Source organism: Oncorhynchus mykiss, chromosome 11 (assembly GCF_057628025.1).
Source record: "Oncorhynchus mykiss isolate SJ-2025 chromosome 11, ASM5762802v1, whole genome shotgun sequence".
NCBI classification, from domain to species: domain Eukaryota; kingdom Metazoa; phylum Chordata; class Actinopteri; order Salmoniformes; family Salmonidae; genus Oncorhynchus; species Oncorhynchus mykiss.
In genome coordinates, this window is record NC_143032.1 from 79,366,188 (window position 1) to 79,389,285 (window position 23,098).

General features: G+C 45.7%; 1 protein-coding gene across 1 annotated transcript in view; it reads right to left on the reverse strand.

The window, feature by feature from the left end:
* Nucleotides 1-18,648, reverse strand: part of LOC110536424 (uncharacterized) — a 34,116-nt gene extending 15,468 nt beyond the window's left edge. The window contains exon 1 of the mRNA XM_036936418.2: nt 18,488-18,648. The gene's annotated coding sequence lies outside the window, so the exon portion shown is untranslated. The remainder of the gene's footprint in view (nt 1-18,487) is intronic.
* Between the last annotated feature and the right edge of the window lie 4,450 nt (nt 18,649-23,098).

Below are 23,098 nucleotides of genomic sequence, written 5' to 3' on the forward strand. Positions count from 1 at the left end.
CTGTGTATGACCTACTGCCTGCCCCTGGACCCAGCTACCTGACTCCTCTTGTGTATGACCTTCTGCCTGCCCCTGGACCCAGCTACCTGCCTCCTCCTGTGTATGACCTACTGCCTGCCCCTGGACCCAGCTACCTTACTCCTCCTGTGTATGACCTACTGCCTGCCCCTGGACCCAGCTACCTTACTCCTCCTGTGTATGACCTTCTGCCTGCCCCTGGACCCAGCTACCTGCCTCCTCCTGTGTATGACCTACTGCCTGCCCCTGGACCCAGCTACCTGCCTCCTCCTGTGTATGACCTACTGCCTGCCCCTGGACCCAGCTACCTGCCTCCTCCTGTGTATGACCTTCTGCCTGCCCCTGGACCCAGCTACCTGCCTCCTCCTGTGTATGACCTTCTGCCTGCCCCTGGACCCAGCTACCTGCCTCCTCCTGTGTATGACCTTCTGCCTGCCCCTGGACCCAGCTACCTGCCTCCTCCTGTGTATGACCTACTGCCTGCCCCTGGACCCAGCTACCTGCCTCCTCCTGTGTATGACCTTCTGCCTGCCCCTGGACCCAGCTACCTGCCTCCTCCTGTGTATGACCTTCTGCCTGCCCCTGGACCCAGCTACCTGCCTCCTCCTGTGTATGACCTTCTGCCTGCCCCTGGACCCAGCTACCTGCCTCCTCCTGTGTATGACCTTCTGCCTGCCCCTGGACCCAGCTACCTGCCTCCTCCTGTGTATGACCTTCTGCCTGCCCCTGGACCCAGCTACCTGCCTCCTCCTGTGTATGACCTTCTGCCTGCCCCTGGACCCAGCTACCTGCCTCCTCCTGTGTATGACCTTCTGCCTGCCCCTGGACCCAGCTACCTGCCTCCTCCTGTGTATGACCTACTGCCTGCCCCTGGACCCAGCTACCTGCCTCCTCCTGTGTATGACCTTCTGCCTGCCCCTGGACCCAGCTACCTGCCTCCTCCTGTGTATGACCTACTGCCTGCCCCTGGACCCAGCTACCTGCCTCCTCCTGTGTATGACCTACTGCCTGCCCCTGGACCCAGCTACCTGCCTCCTCCTGTGTATGACCTACTGCCTGCCCCTGGACCCAGCTACCTGACTCCTCCTGTGTATGATCTACTGCCTGCCCCTGGACCCAGCTACCTGACTCCTCTTGTGTATGACCTACTGCCTGCCCCTGGACCCAGCTACCTGCCTCCTCCTGTGTATGACCTACTGCCTGCCCCTGGACCCAGCTACCTGCCTCCTCCTGTGTATGACCTACTGCCTGCCCCTGGACCCAGCTACCTGACTCCTCCTGTGTATGATCTACTGCCTGCCCCTGGACCCAGCTACCTGCCTCCTCCTTTGTATGATCTACTGCCTGCCCCTGGACCCAGCTACCTGACTCCTCCTGTGTATGACCTACTGCCTGCCCCTGGACCCAGCTACCTGCCTCCTCCTGTGTATGACCTTCTGCCTGCCCCTGGACCCAGCTACCTGACTCCTCCTGTGTATGACCTTCTGCCTGCCCCTGGACCCAGCTACCTGACTCCTCCTGTGTATGACCTTCTGCCTGCCCCTGGACCCAGCTACCTGCCTCCTCCTGTGTATGACCTACTGCCTGCCCCTGGACCCAGCTACCTGCCTTCTCCTGTGTATGACCTTCTGCCTGCCCCTGGACCCAGCTACCTGACTCCTCCTGTGTATGACCTTCTGCCTGCCCCTGGACCCAGCTACCTGCCTCCTCCTGTGTATGACCTACTGCCTGCCCCTGGACCCAGCTACCTGCCTCCTCCTGTGTATGACCTACTGCCTGCCCCTGGACCCAGCTACCTGACTCCTCCTGTGTATGACCTACTGCCTGCCCCTGGACCCAGCTACCTGCCTCCTCCTGTGTATGACCTACTGCCTGCCCCTGGACCCAGCTACCTGCCTCCTCCTGTGTATGACCTACTGCCTGCCCCTGGACCCAGCTACCTGCCTCCTCCTGTGTATGACCTACTGCCTGCCCCTGGACCCAGCTACCTGCCTCCTCCTGTGTATGACCTACTGCCTGTCCCTGGACCCAGCTACCTGACTCCTCCTGTGTATGACCTACTGCCTGCCCCTGGACCCAGCTACCTGACTCCTCCTGTGTATGACCTACTGCCTGCCCCTGGACCCAGCTACCTGCCTCCTCCTGTGTATGACCTACTGCCTGCCCCTGGACCCAGCTACCTGCCTCCTCCTGTGTATGACCTTCTGCCTGCCCCTGGACCCAGCTACCTGACTCCTCCTGTGTATGATCTACTGCCTGCCCCTGGACCCAGCTACCTGCCTCCTCCTGTGGTCCTTCACTAATAAACACCTGCTGCGCTCTGCGCTTGAAACCAGCTCTCTGTCTACCATTGTATTCATTACAGATATATTAATGATATTAAAGATAGATTAATGATATTAAGGATAGATTAATGATATTAAAGATAGATTTATGATATTACAGATATATTAATGATATTAAAGATTCATGATATTAAGGATTCATGATATTAAAGATAGATTAATTAATTTAAGGATAGATTAATGATATTAAAGATAGATTCATGATATTAAGGATTCATGATATTAAGGATAGATTAATTATATTTATTTTACCTTTATTTTATCAGTGAGTCATACTGAGACCAGGATCTCTTTCTATAAAAGGGATTTATAAATGAAAACATTGCAATGTATCAACATTGCGACATCAAAGAGGGCCAACCAACTTTCTGGTAGAGAATGCAGTGATGACATCACAGAGGGCCAACCAACTTTCTGGTAGAGAATGCAGTGATGACATCACAGAGGGCCAACCAACTTTCTGGTAGAGAATGCAGTGATGACATCACAGAGGGCCAACCAACTTTCTGGTAGAGAATGCAGTGATGACATCACAGAGGGCCAACCAACTTTCTGGTAGAGAATGCAGTAATGACATCACAGAAGGCCAACCAACTTTCTGGTAGAGAATGCAGTGATGACATCACAGAGGGCCAACCAACTTTCTGGTAGAGAATGCAGTGATGACATCACAGAGGGCCAACCAACTTTCTGGTAGAGAATGCAGTAATGACATCACAGAAGGCCAACCAACTTTCTGGTAGAGAATGCAGTAATGACATCACAGAGGGCCAACCAACTTTCTGGTAGAGAATGCAGTAATGAAATCACAGAGGGCCAACCAACTTTCTGGTAGAGAATGCAGTAATGACATCACAGAGGGACAACCAACTTTCTGGTAGAGAATGCAGTAATGAAATCACAGAGGGCCAACCAACTTTCTGGTAGAGAATGCAGTGATGACATCACAGAGGGCCAACCAACTTTCTGGTAGAGAAAGCAGTGATGACATCACAGAGGGCCAACCAACTTTCTGGTAGAGAATGCAGTAATGACATCACAGAGGGCCAACCAACTTTCTGGTAGAGAATGCAGTAATGACATCACAGAGGGCCAACCAACTTTCTGGTAGAGAATGCAGTAATGACATCACAGAGGGCCAACCAACTTTCTGGTAGAGAATGCAGTAATGACATCACAGAGGGCCAACCAACTTTCTGGTAGAGAATGCAGTAATGACATCACAGAAGGCCAACCAACTTTCTGGTAGAGAATGCAGTAATGAAATCACAGAGGGCCAACCAACTTTCTGGTAGAGAATGCAGTAATGAAATCACAGAGGGCCAACCAACTTTCTGGTAGAGAATGCAGTAATGAATACTAAAATTGTTAGCCGTAATAAAGAGCAGTGTGCTATGATAAACTGCATCCAATGTCTTTAATGAAATGGTAGCTGAATTCATATACAGTACAAAAGTTTGGACACACCTCCTCTATTCAAGGGTTTTTCTTTATTTTTTACTATTTTCTACTTTGTAGAATAATTTTTAAGACATCAAAACTATGAAATAACACATATGGAATCGTGTAGTAACCAAAAAAATCGAAATCCCTTTCCCTACATGCCACCTGGTTTAGGCCAATTGAAGAAAGCCTCAAAATTAGCCGCGAGTGATCAACAGTATGGAAAGCCTTTGACAGGTCAATGAAGAGGGCAGCACAATGCCCTTTTAGGAATTTGTACACCTCAGTGCATTTACTGTTTTCCAAGACTTAGAAGGATCACCAGCAGAGTCAGAGATAGAGCTCAAAAAGTAGCTTGATTTTTCTTTTTTAGCAGCTTTCTTTTCTCAATTGTCTTAAAGATTGCCAGTCCTCCACAGAGTCAGTTTTCCTTGCTTTGGTTTCTCATCTGAATGAGTTCAGATAGCTCAGAAGAAAACCAAGGGTTAGATCTATCTTTGACTCTGAATTGTTTAAAAGGGGTGTGTTTATCTGCCATAGGAATAAATATGGAGGAGAAATGTTCTAGAACCTTTGAGGGTTTTTACTGAGTTGCGCAGAGGTCTAAGGCACTGGTGTCACTAAGTCCCATAGGGCGATGTCCCATAGGGCGATGCACAATTGGCCCAGTGTCGTCCGAATTAGGGGAGGGTTTGGCCGGGGTAGGCCGTTATTGTAAATATGAATTTGTTTTTAACTGAATTGCCTAGTTAAATTTTAAAAAGAGGACTAGTATTTTGCTGTTTCTTATCTCTGATACATACTATGGGACAATGATCACTGAGAGCATATGCAAATACTACACTAGACAAATATTTATGGGGATCATTAGTAAGAATTAAATCAATCAATAAGGGTTTTGAGATCAATGGAATCAGATTAAAATCAATGCATATACTCTTAAATTTGATCTGATGCCAGGGATATCCCCTAAAATGACCAACTCAGAGGACAAAAAAAGGTGTTAAATACTCTGATATAGCACCAAAAGCATCCACCATGGCAGCAGAGGGTCGGTAAATCCCGGCAACAAATACACGTGTGTTCTGGTTTATCTACAACCAGGAGATTTTAAAGATTGGGACTCCATGAAACTAGATTTTACATATATGGCACCCTCCTCCTCCTTTCTGTATTCGGTCACATCTAAATACATTAAAATAATTTACTTCAATGTCTTTATCAGAGACAGAACCATTTAACCATGTTTCCGAGGTAACCAGAATGTCAGGACACGGATCCTGTAACCTGTAACCATTGCCTCCATTTTTAAATCATACTTTGCACATTTAGGTGCATTATGCGAAGCCCCTTGGGAGATTTAAAGTCAGAGGGGGTATTCAGCTCTTGTCCCATAGGAGCTAACAAGCATAGGGTCATCTGCAGCTATTTGTTGATTGAGCTGAGACTTTGCCAAGGTCCCTGGCCAAACACATGACAGCAGAGCAGACTGAGCATTTGACAGACCTCCCTCAAGTCGCTGGATGCAGGGACTGGGGGGTACCTGGGAGAGCAGTGTTGGCAGAGCTCAGTCCACCCTGATGAAGCTACCGCCAAAGGAGTGGAGATGCTGCAGGGGATCGGAGGCTCCATTATAGGTGTGCAAAGGAGGCTTTGGTGTGGCTTCTGTTGCATAGTTGGGGCTGCCATGGGGGGCAGGAGTGTCCCAGGCCTGGTAGCAGAATTGAGGAGGGTGGTGTGGAGGGCAAAGCTCCAAACTCTCATCATTTTTTTTTTTTTACCTTTGTTTAACTACGCAAGTCAGTTAAGAACACATTCTTATTTACAATGACAGCCTAGCAACAGTGGGTTAACTGGTCTAGGAACAGTGGGTTAACTGGTCTAGGAACAGTGGGTTAACTGGTCTAGGAACAGTGGGTTAACTGGTCTAGGAACAGTGGGTTAACTGGTCTAGGAACAGTGGGTTAACTGGTCTAGGAACAGTGGGTTAACTGGTCTAGGAACAGTGGGTTAACTGGTCTAGGAACAGTGGGTTAACTGGTCTAGGAACAGTGGGTTAACTGGTCTAGGAACAGTGTGGTTAACTGGTCTAGGAACAGTGGGTTAACTGGTCTAGGAACAGTGGGTTAACTGGTCTAGGAACAGTGGGTTAACTGGTCTATGAACAGTGGGTTAACTGGTCTAGGAACAGTGGGTTAACTGGTCTATGAACAGTGGGTTAACTGGTCTAGGAACAGTGGGTTAACTGGTCTAGGAACAGTGGGTTAACTGGTCTAGGAACAATGGGTTAACTGGCCTAGGAACAGTGGGTTAACTGGTCTAGGAACAGTGGGTTAACTGGTCTAGGAACAGTGGGTTAACTGGTCTAGGAACAGTGGGTTAACTGGTCTAGGAACAGTGGGTTAACTGGTCTAGGAACAGTGGGTTAACTGGTCTAGGAACAGTGGGTTAACTGGTCTAGGAACAGTGTGGTTAACTGGTCTAGGAACAGTGGGTTAACTGGTCTAGGAACAGTGGGTTAACTGGTCTAGGAACAGTGGGTTAACTGGTCTATGAACAGTGGGTTAACTGGTCTAGGAACAGTGGGTTAACTGGTCTATGAACAGTGGGTTAACTGGTCTAGGAACAGTGGGTTAACTGGTCTAGGAACAGTGGGTTAACTGGTCTAGGAACAATGGGTTAACTGGCCTAGGAACAGTGGGTTAACTGGTCTAGGAACAGTGGGTTAACTGGTCTAGGAACAGTGGGTTAACTGGTCTAGGAACAGTGGGTTAACTGGTCTAGGAACAGTGGGTTAACTGCCTTGTTCAGAGGCAGAATGACAGATGTTTACCTTGTCAGCTTGAGGATTTGAATGATGTGAATGATACCTGGTGTGGACTGCATCATGTTGTCCACTACCCTCAACAGTGTTCTGCCAGACCCTAGGGTAGTGGTCGCTGCTGTGTGGAACTGGGCTGAGTTGAGGTGGGCCTGGTCTGGTAGAGCTGTGCTGTGATGGGCCGGGTTTGGTTGTGCTGTGCTGTGACGGGCTGGGTCTGGTAGAGCTGTGCTGAGGCGGGCTGGGTCTGGTTGAGCTGTGCTGAGGTCTGGTAGCATGGGAGGGAGGTTGTGGGGGGAATTGAACAGGGTGCTGTGGAGGTCAGTGTTGCCGGCGATGCTCCAAACTCCGCATGGGGCCCCTTTGACTGTAAAAGGTTTCGGCATAGCTCAGTGGTATCTGTATGCATTTCCTAGGAGAGAAGTGGTTGAGGGTGGTGTGGGGGCCAGTGTTGCTGGCTGTTCCCCTGTGAATGATGATATGGCTTGCGGAGCCAAGTTGTGCCACAGTCAAGAGCTCCATAGCTCGCTCTGTTGTGGGGTATCGTTAATATAATGTCTGGTTTCTCGTCAGGTCTATGGAGGATGGCAGGAGTGATGGGAGTAATTACAGGCTGTGAGATGGGAATGGAGGGGGTCAGCTGGGTTGGTGCATTGGTTGGGTTGGTTGGTTGGTTGTTTGTGTTGGTTGGTTGGTTGGTTGGTGGGTGGGTTCTGATTCAGCTGTTGGCCTGGTCCTGGGTTTTTGTGCGACTCTTTGTAGAGTGGATGTTGGTTGCTCAGAAATTCCTATCTTAGCTTATGTAGCTCCTTCTGCAGGTTCTGCATGTGGCTGGTGTTGACTGTGCTGGACAGTTCCTCTCTAAGTCTGAACACGTTTGTCATTGTACACTGCAGCTCCCGGATCTCCTTCCCATGCTGATGCACCAGGCTGATCTCCTCCTCTATAAGATGCTGTGGTACTGCAGGTGTCAACGTGTGAGAGAGGCACGCTCAGGGCTGTGTCTGCTGCAGGTGAGGGAGGGAGAGCGACACTGGGGACTACATACTGGGACACAGAGGGAGTGGAGACTGCTTTAGGTTAGTGACAGTGTAGTGGTTTTAAGTTCAGCATCAAGAGTTTTTATTTGGTCGAAGTAGTTGACAATTTGATCCAGACTGGCATCTGAACCTTAAACCATCACAGTGCCATTATTATAAAAAACTAATGATACATTTTGGGGTGGAATCAAGGTACAGTTGCCTCTGTTCTGTTTTCTGACATTTTAAGTTCATTGTTGGTCTTGTGAAGAGCTGTGGGCCCAGCAGTAGGATCAACATGCTGGTCTTGTGGAGAGCTGTGGGCCCAGCAGTAGGATCAACATGCTGGTCTTGTGGAGAGCTGTGGGCCCAGCAGTAGGATCAACATGCTGGTCTTGTGGAGAGCTGTGGGCCCAGCAGTAGGATCAACATGCTGGTCTTGTGGAGAGCTGTGGGCCCAGCAGTAGGATCAACATGCTGGTCTTGTGGAAAGGTTTCTGCCAAGCATTAGGATCAACATGCTGGTCTTGTGGAGAGGTTTCTGCCAAGCATTAGGATCAACATGCTGGTCTTGTGGAGAGGTTTCTGCCAAGCATTAGGATCATCTGTGTAGAACAGAAGGTCTCCTTTTATTTCCTTGTTTACTTTTAGAATTAAGACTCTGGAGATTCTCTTCAAAATGTGTTTTTTAATTCATTTTTTCCTGACTCACTTGTAACATTTTCAGGAAAGGTGATGGCAAGGTCTCTGAAACAATGCTTAGGGAATGCATCCATCATCTTCTCCATGGTGATCTCTATAAACAATGCACCCTGTTCTAGAATGATGTGCATGTAACTCTTGATGAAAGCGCTTATTTAAATAATGCACCTATAGATAAATGCACTTTTATGAATAATACAACAAAAGATACACTACATGACCAAAAGTATGTGGACACCTGCTCGTCGAACATCTAATTCCAAAATCATGGGCATTAATATGGAGTTGGTCCCCCCTTTGCTGATATAACAGCCTCCACTCTTCTGGGAAGGCTTTCCACTAGATGTTGGAACATTGCTGCGGGACTTGCTTCCATTCAGCCACAAGAGCATTAGTAAGGTTGGGCACTGATGTTGGGTGATTAGGCCTGGCTCGTAATCGGCGTTCCACTTCATCCCTAAGGTGTTCGATGGGGTTGAGGTCAGGGCTCTCTGCAGGCCAGTCAAGTTCTTCCACACCGATCTCGACAAACTATTTCTGTATGGACCTCGCTTTGCGAATGGGAGCATTGCCATGCTGAAACAGAAAAGGCCTTCCCCAAACTAGCCCGAACCATGAAAAACAGCCCCAGACCATTATTCCTCCTCCAACAAACTTTACATTTTACACTATGCATTCAGGCAGGTAGCACTCTCCTGGCATTCGACAAACCCAGATTAGTCCGTCGGAATGCCAGATGGTTTCCACTGCTCCAAAATCCAATGCCGAGAAGCTTTACACCACTCCAGCCAACACATGGCATTGCACATGGTTATCTTAGGCTTGTGAGCAGCTGCTCAGCCATGGAAATCCGACGAACAGTTGGCAGTTTGGAACTCAGTAGTGAGTGTTGTAACTGAGGACTGACAATTTTCACGAGCTACACGCTTCAGCACTCAGCGGTCCCGTTCTGTGAGCTTGTGTGGCCTACCACTTCACGGCTCAAGCGTTGTTGCTCCTAGACGTTTCCACTTTACCATAACAGAATTTACAATTGGCCGGGGCAGCTCTAGCAGGACAGAAGTTTGACAAACTCACTTGTTGGAAAGGTGGCTTCCTATGACGGTGCCACGTTGAAAGTCACTGAGCTCTTCAGTAAGGTCATTCTGCTGCCAATGTTTGTCTATGGAGATTGCATGGCTGTGTACTCGATTTTATACACCTGTCAATAACGGGTGTGGCTGAAATAGACAAATTCACTCATTTGAAGGAGTGTGCACATACTTTTGTATATATAGTGTGTCACACCCTGATCTGTTTCACCTGTAACCGAAAGGTTGCAAAATAAAATCCCCGAGCTGACAAGGTAAAAATATGTTGTTCTGCCCCTGAACAAGGCAGTTAACCCACTTCCTAGGCTGTCATTGAAAATAAGAATTTGTTTTTAACTGACTTGCCTAGTAAAATTTAAATTGTCTCCACGCCACTCCAGGTGTCGCCCATTATCCCCTGTGTATTTATACCTGTGTTCTCTGTTTGTCTGTTGCCAATTCGTCTTGTTTGTCAAGTCAACCAGCATTTTTGTGTCTCAGCGCCTGCTTTTCCCAGTCTCTCTTTTTCTCGCCCTCCTGATTTTGACTCTTGCCTGTCCTGACTCTGAGCCCGCCTGCCTGACCACTCTGGCTGCCCCTGACCCTGACCCTGACCCTGAGCCCGCCTGCCGACCTGTACCTTTGCCCCACCTCTGGTTTACTGACCCCTGCCTGTCTTGACCTGGATTATTAAACCATTGATATTCGACGTTGTCTGCATCTTGGTCTTACCTTCATACCTGACATAGTGTATTAAATGTGTTTTTCAATTAAACAACACATTCTACATAAATTAAGTTACTCTCTCAATGAACTATCCTCCAGAAAACCTTCCTCTCCCTATCAAGGCCTGAGCTATCCTCAAAAACACTTCCTCTCCCTATCAAGGCCTGAACTACCTCCAGAAATCCTTCCTCTCCCTATCAAGGCCTGAACTACCTCCAGAAATCCTTCCTCTCCCTATCAAGGCCTGCACTACCTCCAGAAATCCTTCCTCTCCCTATCAAGGCCTGAGCTATCCTCAAAAACACTTCCTCTCCCTATCAAGGCCTGAGCTACCTCCAGAAATCCTTCCTCTCCCTATCAAGGCCTGAGCTATCCTCAAAAACACTTCCTCTCCCTATCAAGGCCTGAGCTACCTCCAGAAATCCTTCCTCTCCCTATCAAGGCCTGAGCTATCCTCAAAAACACTTCCTCTCCCTATCAAGGCCTGAGCTATCCTCAAAAACACTTCCTCTCCCTATCAAGGCCTGAACTACCTCCAGAAATCCTTCCTCTCCCTATCAAGGCCTGCACTACCTCCAGAAATCCTTCCTCTCCCTATCAAGGCCTGAGCTACCTCCAGAAATCCTTCCTCTCCCTATCAAGGCCTGAGCTATCCTCAAAAACACTTCCTCTCCCTATCAAGGCCTGAACTACCTCCAGAAATCCTTCCTCTCCCTATCAAGGCCTGCACTACCTCCAGAAATCCTTCCTCTCCCTATCAAGGCCTGAGCTACCTCCAGAAATCCTTCCTCTCCCTATCAAGGCCTGAGCTACCTCCAGAAATCCTTCCTCTCCCTATCAAGGCCTGAGCTACCTCCAGAAATCCTTCCTCTCCCTATCAAGGCCTGAGCTACCTCCAGAAATCCTTCCTCTCCCTATCAAGGCCTGAGCTACCTCCAGAAATCCTTCCTCTCCCTATCAAGGCCTGAGCTACCTCCAGAAATCCTTCCTCTCCCTATCAAGGCCTGAGCTACCTCCAGAAATCCTTCCTCTCCCTATCAAGGCCTGAGCTACCTCCAGAAATCCTTCCTCTCCCTATCAAGGCCTGAGCTACCTCCAGAAATCCTTCCTCTCCCTATCAAGGCCTGAGCTACCTCCAGAAATCCTTCCTCTCCCTATCAAGGCCTGAGCTACCTCCAGAAATCCTTCCTCTCCCTATCAAGGCCTGCACTACCTCCAGAAATCCTTCCTCTCCCTATCAAGGCCTGAGCTACCTCCAGAAATCCTTCCTCTCCCTATCAAGGCCTGAGCTACCTCCAGAAATCCTTCCTCTCCCTATCAAGGCCTGAGCTACCTCCAGAAATCCTTCCTCTCCCTATCAAGGCCTGAGCTACCTCCAGAAATCCTTCCTCTCCCTATCAAGGCCTGAGCTACCTCCAGAAATCCTTCCTCTCCCTATCAAGGCCTGAGCTACCTCCAGAAATCCTTCCTCTCCCTATCAAGGCCTGCACTACCTCCAGAAATCCTTCCTCTCCCTATCAAGGCCTGAGCTACCTCCAGAAATCCTTCCTCTCCCTATCAAGGCCTGAGCTATCCTCAAAAACACTTCCTCTCCCTATCAAGGCCTGAGCTACCTCCAGAAATCCTTCCTCTCCCTATCAAGGCCTGAGCTACCTCCAGAAATCCTTCCTCTCCCTATCAAGGCCTGAGCTACCTCCAGAAATCCTTCCTCTCCCTATCAAGGCCTGAGCTATCCTCAAAAACACTTCCTCTCCCTATCAAGGCCTGAGCTACCTCCAGAAATCCTTCCTCTCCCTATCAAGGCCTGAGCTACCTCCAGAAATCCTTCCTCTCCCTATCAAGGCCTGAGCTACCTCCAGAAATCCTTCCTCTCCCTATCAAGGCCTGAGCTACCTCCAGAAATCCTTCCTCTCCCTATCAAGGCCTGAGCTACCTCCAGAAATCCTTCCTCTCCCTATCAAGGCCTGAGCTACCTCCAGAAATCCTTCCTCTCCCTATCAAGGCCTGAGCTACCTCCAGAAATCCTTCCTCTCCCTATCAAGGCCTGAGCTACCTCCAGAAACACTTCCTCTCCCTATCAAGGCCTGAGCTACCTCCAGAAATCCTTCCTCTCCCTATCAAGGCCTGAGCTACCTCCAGAAATCCTTCCTCTCCCTATCAAGGCCTGAGCTATACCGTTAGGTGAATTCGGCGCATGTGACAAATACAATTTGATTTAGTATGATTTAAAGTGCTGCTGCTCATGGAATTGGTTGCTTGGACATGTTAATATTATTAAAGATATTAGGAATAGATTACTTATATTAAGGATAGATTAATGATATTAAGGATTAATGATATTAAGGATTATTAATATTAAATATAGATTAATGATATTAAGGATTAATGATATTAAGGATAGATTAATGATATTAAGGATGACTAATATTAAATATATATTAATGATATTAAGGATGACTAATATTAAATATAGATTAATGATATTAAGGATGAGTGATATTCAAATCAAATCAAACTTTTTTTGTCACGCGCGCCGAATACAACAGGTAGACCAGACCTTACAGTGAAATGCTTACTTACAGGCTTTAACCAATAGTGTGAAAAAAAGGTATGTTTATGTGTGTGTGTGTGTGTGTGTGTGTGTGTGTGTGTGTGTGTGAGTGTGTGTGTGTGTGTGTGTGTGAGTGTGTGTGTGTGTGTGTGTGTGTGTGTGTAGGTAAGTAAGGAAATAAAAACAACAATAAAAATAAATTTGAAAAAGGAGTAGCAAGGCTATATACAGACACCGGTTAGTCAGGCTTATTGAGGTAGTATGTACATGTAGATATGGTTAAAGTGACTATGCATATATGATGAGCAGAGAGTAGCAGTAGCGTAGAAGAGGGGATGGCGGGTGGTGGGACACAATGCAGATAACCCAGTTAGCCAATGTGCGGGAGCACTGGTTGGTCGGGCCAATTTAGGTAGTATGTTCATGAGTGTATAGTTAAAATGGCTATGCATATAGATAAACAGAGAGTAGCAGCAGCGTAAAAGAGAGGTTGGGGGTGGTGGAGGGGGACACACACAATACAAATAGTTTGAGTAACCTTTGGTTACCTGTTCAGGAGTCTTATGGCTTGGGGGTAAAAACTGTTGAGAAGCCTTTTTGTCCTAGACTTGGCACTCCGGAACCGCTTGCCATGCGGTAGTAGAGAGAACAGTCTATGACTGGGGTGGCTGGGGTCTTTAACAATTTTTAGGGCCTTCCTCGGACACCGCCTAGTGTAGAGGTCCTGGATGGCAGGCAGCTTAGCCCCAGTGATGTACTGGGCCGTTCGCACTACCCTCTGAAGTGTCTTGCCCCGTCGATGAGAATAGGGGCGTGCTCGGTGCTCCTTTTCCTGTAGTCCACAATCATCTCCTTAGTCTTGGTCAAGTTGAGAGATAGGTTGTTATTCTGGCATCACCCGGCCAGGTCTCTGACCTCCTCCCTATAGGCTGTCTCGTCGTTGTCGTGATCAGGCCTACCACTGTTGTGTCGTCTTCAAACTTAATGATGTTGGAGTCGTGCCTGGCCATGCAGTCGTGGGTGAACAGGGAGTACAGGAGGGGACTGAGCACGCACCCCAGGGGAGCTCCAGTGTTGAGGATCAGTGTGGCAGATGTGTTGCTACCTACCCTTACCACCTGGGGGCGGCACATCAGGAAGTCCAGGATCCAGTTGCAGAGGGAGGTGTTTAGTCCTAGGTTCCTTAGCTTAGTGATGAGCTTTGAGGGTACTATGTTGAACGCTGAGCTGTAGTCAATGAATAGCTTTCTCACATAGGTGTTCCTTTTGTCCAGGTGGGAAAGGGCAGTGTGGAGTGCAATAGAGATTGCATCATCTGTGGATATGTTTGGGCGGTATGCAAATTGGAGTGGGTCTAGGGTTTCTGGGATAATGGTGCTGATGTGAGCCATTACCAGCCTTTCAAAGCACTTCATGGCTACGGCCGTGAGTGCTAAGGGTCTGTAGTCATTTAGGCAGGTTGCTTTTGTGTTCTTGGGCACAGGGACTATGGTAGTCTGCTTGAAGCATGTTGGTATTACAGACTCATTCAGGGACATGTTGAAAATGTCAGTGAAGACTCCTGCCAGTTGGGCATCACCTGCGCGGAACATTCGTCCTGATAATCCGTTTGGCCCCCGCAGCCTTGTGTATGTTGACCTGTTTCAAGGTCTTACGTCGGCTATGGAGAGCGTGATTACACAGTCGTCCGAAACAGCTGGTGCTCTCATGCATGCATCAGTGTTGCTTGCCTCGAAGAGCGTGAAAAAAACTATTTAGCTTGTCTGGTGGGCTTGTGTCACTGGGCAGCTCTCGGCTGTGCTTCCCTTTGTAGTCTGTAATAGTTTGCAAGCCCTGCCACATCCGACGAGCGTCAGAGCCGTGTAGTATGATTCAATCTTAGCCCTGTATTGACGCTTTGCCTGTTTGATGGTTTGTCACAGGGCATAGCGGGATTCTTGTAAGTTTCCGGATTAGAGTTCTGCACCTTAAAAGCGGCAGCTCTGCCCTTTAGCTCAGTGCGAATGTTGCCTGTAATCCGTTGCTTCTGGTTGGGGTATGTACGTACAGTCACTATGGGGATGACTTCCTCAATGCACTTATTGATAAAGCCAGTGACTGATGTGGTGTATTCCTCAATGTCATCGGAAGAATCCCGGAACATGTTCCAGTCTGTGATAGCAAAACAGTCTTGTAGTTTAGCATCTGCTTCATCTGACCATTTTTTATAGACCGAGTCACTGGTGCTTCCTGCTTTAATTTTTGCTTGTAAGCAGGAATCAGGAGGATAGAGTTGTGATCGGATTTACCAAATGGAGGGCGAGGGAGAGCTTTGTATGCGTCTCTGTGTGTGGAGTAAAGGGGATCTTGAATTTTTTCCCTCTGGTTGCACATTTCACATGTTGATAGAGATTTGGTAGAACTGATTTAAGTTTCCCTGCATTAAAGTCTCCGGCCACTAGGTGCGCCACCTCTGGGTGAGCGGTTTCCTGTTTGCTTATTTCCTTATACAGCTGATTGAGTGCGGTCTTAGTGCCAGCCTCTTTCCGTGGAGGTAAATAAACAGCCATGAAAAATATCGCTGAGAATTCTCTAGGCAAGTAATGTGGCCTGCAATTTATCACGATAACCTCTACGTCAGGCGAGCAAAATCTAGAGACTTCCTTAGATTTTGTGCACCAGCTGTTGTTAACAAATATGCACAGGATATTCGTGATCGTATCTCATCTAGTTTATTGTAGCACGTTGGAGAGTAATATTGACTGTAACGGGAGCTTTCCTACTCGCCTTCTGCTAGTCCTGGCGAGGATTTCAGCCCTTCGTCCTCTGTGTTGTTTCCTTTTGCGAATAATTGGGATGTCAGCCTTTTGGGATGTTTGGAGAGTATCGTGTGTGCCCTGCATGTTGTTGCTGTTGTTGTTGTTGAAGAAATCTTTGTCGTTGAAAAAACCTTTGCCTAATCCGAGGTGAGTGATCGCTGTCCTGATATCCAGAAGCTCTTTGTCTAATCCGAGGTGAGTGATCGCTGTCCTGATATCCAGAAGCTCTTTGTCTAATCCGAGGTGAGTGATCTCTGTCCTGATATCCAGAAGCTCTTTGTCTAATCCGAGATGAGTGATCTCTGTCCTGATATCCAGAAGCTCTTTGTCTAATCCGAGGTGAGTGATCTCTGTCCTGATATCCAGAAGCTCTTAGTCTAATCCGAGGTGAGTGATCTCTGTCCTGATATCCAGAAGCTCTTAGTCTAATCCGAGGTGAGTGATCGCTGTCCTGATATCCAGAAGCTCTTTGTCTAATCCGAGGTGAGTGATCGCTGTCCTGATATCCAGAAGCTCTTTGTCTAATCCGAGGTGAGTGATCTCTGTCCTGATATCTAGAAGCTCTTTGTCTAATCCGAGGTGAGTGATCGCTGTCCTGATATCTAGAAGCTCTTTGTCTAATCCGAGGTGAGTGATCGCTGTCCTGATATCCAGAAGCTCTTTGTCTAATCCGAGGTGAGTGATCTCTGTCCTGATATCTAGAAGCTCTTTGTCTAATCCGAGGTGAGTGATCTCTGTCCTGATATCCAGAAGCTCTTTCTCTAATCCGAGGTGAGTGATCTCTGTCCTGATATCCAGAAGCTCTTTGTCTAATCCGAGGTGAGTGATCTCTGTCCTGATATCCAGAAGCTCCTTTCTGCCGTAAGATATGGTTGCAGAAACATTATGTACAAAATAATTTACAAATATCGCGAAGAAAAACACATAAGAAAACACATAATAGCGCAGTTGGTTAGGAGACCGTAAAACGGTCTATATTAAAGATAGATGAATGATATTATGGATTAATGATTTTAAAGATTGATTAATGATATTAAAGATTGATGAATGATATTAAAGATTGATGAATGATATTAAAGATATATTAATGATATTAAGGGTTAATGATATTAAAGATATATTAATGATATTAAGGAAAGATTAGTGATATTAAAGATATATTAATGATATTAAGGGTTAATGATATTAAAGATATATTAATGATATTACAGATATATTAATGACATTAAGGATTAATGATATTAAGGATAGATTAATGATATTAAGGATAGATTAGTGATATTAAAGATATATTCATGATATGAAGGATTAATGATATTAAATATATATTAATGATATAAAGGATAGATGAATGATATTAAGGATTAATGATATTACAGATATATTAATGATATTAGGGATTAATGATATTACAGATGATATTAAGGATTAATGATATTAAGGATAGATTAATGATATTAAGGATAGATTAGTGATATTAAAGATATATTCATGATATGAAGGATTAATGATATTAAATATATATTAATGATATAAAGGATAGATTAATGATATTAAGGATTAATGATATTAAATATAGATTAATGATATTAAGGATAGATTAGTGATATTAAAGATTAATGATATTAAATATATAGTATTGATATAAAAGATAGATTAATGATATTAAGGATTCATGATATTAAAGATAGATTAATGATATTAAGGATAGATTAGTGATATTAAAGATTAATGACATTAAATATATATTAATGATATAAAGGATAGATTAATGATATTAAGGATTCATGATAAAAATGATTATTCATATTAAAGATGCATTCATTTATATTAGAATTATAGTAATTCCACCTGATTTTAAAGGAAAAGGCTTTCCAGCCTACTCCCCCAGCCTTGGAAACCTAATAAAGGACCTTTTGTAAAATGTCCACTGTGGAAGACACGGGGTCATAGATGTCATTGTTCAATTTGACTTTTATATTACAGTCTTACACCATTTGTACGAAGCTGAAGGTTTACATGCCCACAGCAATAACATACATGAGCACAACAGTAGCATGTTCACATTGCTTTCACACAAAATGCAAATGATAAGCACCTTTTTGTTAGCATATCTCTCTACATAAGACACACAAATCAATTGAGTAAGTGTTGACAATCAAAACAGAATAATTTCCTTACATCATATACAATGCCTTTAAAAAGTACCTATTTTACTAGAAATGTTTGCAGATTTATTTTTAAAAAATGAATACAGAAATATCTAATTTACATAAGTTTTCACACCCCTGAGTCAATACATGAATCACCTTTTGCAGCAATTACAGCTGTCCTTCTGAAAAGCAAAAAGGTGAATTTGTCTCCAAGTGTCTGTTGGAAAGCAGCCTGAACCAGGTTAACCTCTAGGATTTTGCCTGATCTAAGCTATCTTCCGGGGGGGGGGGGGGGTTTATCCTAAAAACATGATGCAGCCACCACCATGCTTGAAAATATGAAGTGGTACTCAGTTATGTGTTGGATTTGCCATAAAGCTTTGTATTTAGGACATAAAGTTTGTATTCTGTACAGGCTTCCTCCTTCTCCACTCTGTCATTTAGGTTAGTATGGGGGAGTAACTACAATGTTGTTGATCCATCCTCAGTTTTCTCCCATCACAGCCATTAAACTGTGTAATTGTTTTAAAGTCACCATTGGCCTCATTGTGTAATCCCTGAGCAGTTTCCTTCCTCTCCGTCAAACTGAGTTAGGAAGGACGGCTGTATCTTTGTAGTGACTGGATATATTGCTACACCATCCAAAGTGTAATTGTTTTAATTCGGTCATACCAAGAATAATTTAGCTATTTGATTTTTATTGTTTTACTCTCTCGAATGGACACACAACCAATAAAACGAGGTTGCATTTTTTTGAGCCAAGAACCAAATACTGGTGCAGGGATTTTCAAGGCAAAATATGTTTTTAGATGAAATCTAACAGAAATGAAGCTACTCTTACCTTTATGAAGGTAAACAAGTTGATATGTGTTCCTGTATTGAAGGTTCTGCACTGTGTTCTCTCGCTCTCTCTGAGTGTGTCAGTTTGCAGGAGTTAATGATAAAGTGTTTCGAATCACATTGGTTTTTATATGAAGCTTGCTGTTTGGCTGTGGGTTGGTCTAAAACCCTCTGGAGTCAAAACGGGGGTGAAAGATTGAAAAACATGTTTTCTGAAAAGAGAACAAAGGGGAGGTGTTGAGGGGAGAAGATCTTTGACTTGCCAGGAGAACAAATTGGGCTTGCAAGAGAAGAGCCCCCCCCCTCTCTCTCTTCACCTTTTACTCTCTCTCTCTACAAATAATTTGTTATTTTGACTCTATACTCCAAAAGTTTGGAGTTTGAAATCAAACAATGACTGTGAGGTTAAAGGGTAGGCTGTCGGCTTTAATCTGAGGGTATTTTCATCAATATCAGGTGAACCGTTTAGAAATTACAGCACTTTTTTGTGCATCGTCCCCCCCCCCCCCCCCTCCCCCTCCCCATTTCAGTGGACCAAAGGTATTGGGACAAATTCACTTACATGTGTTTTAGTAGTGAAAAGTAATTAGTCCAAAAGTAATTCCTCCAACAATGACTACATCAAGCTTGTGGCTCTACAAATTTGTTTCATGCATTTGCTGTTGGTTTTGGTTGTGTTTCAGATTATTTAAATTAATGGTCATGGTAAATAATGTAGTGTGTCACTTTTATTGTAAATAAGAATAGAATATATTTCGAAACACTTCTACATTAAAGTGGATGCTAGTATGATTATGGATAGCCCTGAATGAATTGTGAATAATGATGAGTGAGAAGGTTAGATGTACAAAGACCATAGCCCCAAGACATGCTAACCTCTCACCAATACAATAACATATAATTTTTTTTTTTTTTTTGGGGGGGGGGTGATTTTTGTGCGCCTAACTTTCTCACTCATCATTATTCACGATTCATTCAGGATTATCCGTAATCGTGGTTAGAAACATTCTTCACTGTCCCAATAATTGAACATAACAGCTGCTTAGCTAGCTACCCATCCAGCTCAGGCTAGAAAGCTGTGTTTAGCTAGCTACCCATCCAGCTCAGGCTAGAAAGCTGTGTTTAGCTAGCTACCCATCCAGCTCAGGCTAGAAAGCTGTGTTTAGCTAGCTAACTATAAAGGTCTGCTAACTTAGCTGCAGTTAGGCCTATATTAATTGACAGTGTCTGTACAAGGTAATTGACATAATACATACACATATATCAAATTGTTAGCTAACAGTTCACTAGCTGGTTAACAAGTGATTAGCTAACCGATTAGCTACTTACTATTCATCTTCTGCATAGATAGCTAGCTTAATTAACCACAGAGCTAAGGTCTGCCAGTTAGCTAGCTAGCTGGGCTAGCAAGCATCCCCATGGTTCCTCCCACCCAACGGTTTCTCAATCAGACAGTTATGAGCAACAAAATTAGTTCCAGGCTATTATAAACAGTCACCTTTGATGGGAGAATCTTTCCAGTCTTTTTATTGGGTTTGGGTTTTTAGCAAGGGAGTGGACAGCGATGTCGATGTTTCCAACTGACAATAACGGTTGTAAATCAAATCAAATGTTATTAAATCAAAATCAAATCAAATGTATTTATATAGCCCTTCGTACATCAGCTGATATCTCAAAGTGCTGTACAGAAACCTAGCCTAAAACCCCAAACAGCAAGCAATGCAGGTGTAGAAGCACGGTGGCTAGGAAAAACTCCCTAGAAAGGCCAAAACCTAGGAAGAAACCTAGAGAGGAACCAGGCTATGTGGGGTGGCCAGTCCTCTTCTGGCTGTGCCGGGTGGAGATTATAACAGAACATGGCCAAGATGTTCAAATGTTCATAAATGACCAGCATGGTCCAATAATAATAAGGCAGAACAGTTGAAACTGGAGCAGCAGCACGGCCAGGTGGACTGGGGACAGCAAGGAGTCATCATGTCAGGTAGTCCTGAGGCATGGTCCTAGGGCTCAGGTCCTCCGAGAGAGAGAAAGAAAGAGAGAAAGAGAGAATTAGAGAGAGCACACTTAAATTCACACAGGACACCGAATAGGACAGGAGAAGTACTCCAGATATAACAAACTGACCCTAGCCCCCCGACACATAAACTACTGCAGCATAAATACTGGAGGCTGAGACAGGAGGGGTCAGGAGACACTGTGGCCCCCTCCGAGGACACCCCCGGACAGGGCCAAACAGGAAGGATATAACCCCACCCACTTTGCCAAAGCACAGCCCCCACACCACTAGAGGGATATCTTCAACCACCAACTTACCATCCTGAGACAAGGCTGAGTATAGCCCACAAAGATCTCTGCCACGGCACCACCCAAGGGGGGGGGGGCGCCAACCCAGACAGGATGATCACATCAGTGACTCAACCCACTCAGGTGACGCACCCCTCCCAGGGACGGTATGAGAGAGCCCCAGTAAGCCAGTGACTCAGCCCCTGTAATAGGGTTAGAGGCAGAGAATCCCAGTGGAAAGAGGGGAACCGGCCAGGCAGAGACAGCAAGGGCGGTTCGTTACTCCAGAGCCTTTCCGTTCACCTTCCCACTCCTGGGCCAGACTACACTACAATCATATGACCCACAGAAGAGAACGAGTCTTCAGTAAAGACTTAAAGGTTGAGACCGAGTTTGCGTCTCTGACATGGGTAGGCAGACCGTTCCATAAAAATGGAGCTCTATAGGAGAAAGCCCTGCCTCCAGCTGTTTGCTTAGAAATTCTAGTGACAATTAGGAGGCCTGAGTCTTGTGACCGTAGCGTACGTGTAGGTATGTATTAGTCACATGCGCCGAATAAACCAGCTGTAGGTAGATCTTACAGTGAATGCTTTGTTACAAGCCCTTAACCAACAGTTGCAGTTTTTAAATACAAATAAGAAATAAATGTAACAAGTAGTTAAAGAGCAGCAGTAAAATAACAATAGGGAGACTATATACTGTATACTGTACTATATACTATACTCTGTACCAGTACAGAGTCAATGTGCAGGGCCACCGGTTAGTCGAGGTAATTGAGGTAATATGTACATGTATGTAGAGTTATTAAAGTGACTATGCATAGATAAAAACAGAGAGTAGCAGCGGGGTAAATGGGGTGGGGGGGGGGGGGACAATGCAAATAGTCTGGGTAGCCATTTGATCAGATGTTCATGTGTCTTATGGCTTGGGGTTAAAGCTGTTTAGAAACCTCTTGGACCTAGACTTGGCACTCCGGTACTGCTTGCTGTGCAGTAGCAGAGAACAGTCTATGACTAGAGTGGCTGGAGTCTTTAGGGCTTTCCTCTGACACCACCTGGTATAAAGGTCCTGGATGGCAGGAAGCTTGTCCTCAGTCGGAGGCTGAGCATTTGCCATACCAGGCAGTGATGCAACCTGTCAGGATGCTCTCGATGGTGCAGCTGTAGAAACTTTTGAGGATCTGAGAACCCATGCCAAATCATTTCAGTCTCCTGAGGGGGAATAGGTTCTGTTGTGCCCTCTACACGACTGTCTTGGTGTGCTTGGACCATGTTAGTTTGTTGGTGATGTGGACACCAAGGAACTTGAAGCTCTCAACCTGCTCCACTTCAGCCCCGTTGATGAGAATAGGGCTGTGTTGGATTCTCCTTTTCCTGTAGTCCACAATCATCTCCTTTGTCTTGATCACGTTGAGGGAGAGGTTGTTGTCCTGGCACCACACTGCCAGGTTTCTGACCTCCTCCCTATAGGCTGTCTCGTCGTTGTCGGTGATCAGGCCTACCAGGCCTGTCATCGGTAAACTTAATGATGGTGTTGGAGTCGTGCCTTGCCGTGCAGTCATGAGTGAACAGGGAGTACAGAAGGAGACTGAGCATGCACCACTGAGGGGCCCCTGTGTTGAGGATCAGAGTGGCGGAGTGTTGTTACCAACCCTTACCACCTGGGTGCGGCCCATCAGGAAGTGCAGGATCCAGTTGCAGAGGGAGGTGTTTAGTCCCATAGTCTTTAGCTTATTGATGAGCTTTGAGGTCACTATGGTGTTGAACGCTGAGCTGTAGTCAATGAATAGCATTCTCACATAGGTGTTCCTTTTGTCCATGTGGGAAAGGGCAGTGTGGAGTGCAATAGAGATTACGTCATCTTTGGATCTGTTAGGGCGGTATGCAAATTGGAGTGGGTCTAGGGTTTCTGGGGTAATGGTGTTGATGTGAGCCATGAACAACCTTTCAAAGTACTTCATGGCTACAGATGTGAGTGCTCTTGGGGACAGGGTCTATGGTGGTCTGCTTAAAACATGTTGGTATTACAGGGGGAGGTTGAAAATGTCAGTTCGTGGTGAGTAATCTTTGTTCTGATGTCCAGAAGTTTTTTTCAGTCATAAGAGACGGTAGCAACAACATTATGTACAAAATAAGTTTAAAAAATAAGTTACAAACAATGCAAAAAAACAAACATAAAAGCACAATCGGTTAGGAGCACGTAAAACGTCAGCCATCTTCTCCATCACCGTCTTCTCAAATTGAATGCAGGGACAGTGCACAATGGGCTGTGCAACTTTTGTTTTAGAAGTGGGATAAACACTCCAAACAGCAGCGTCCGCAAGGAGGCA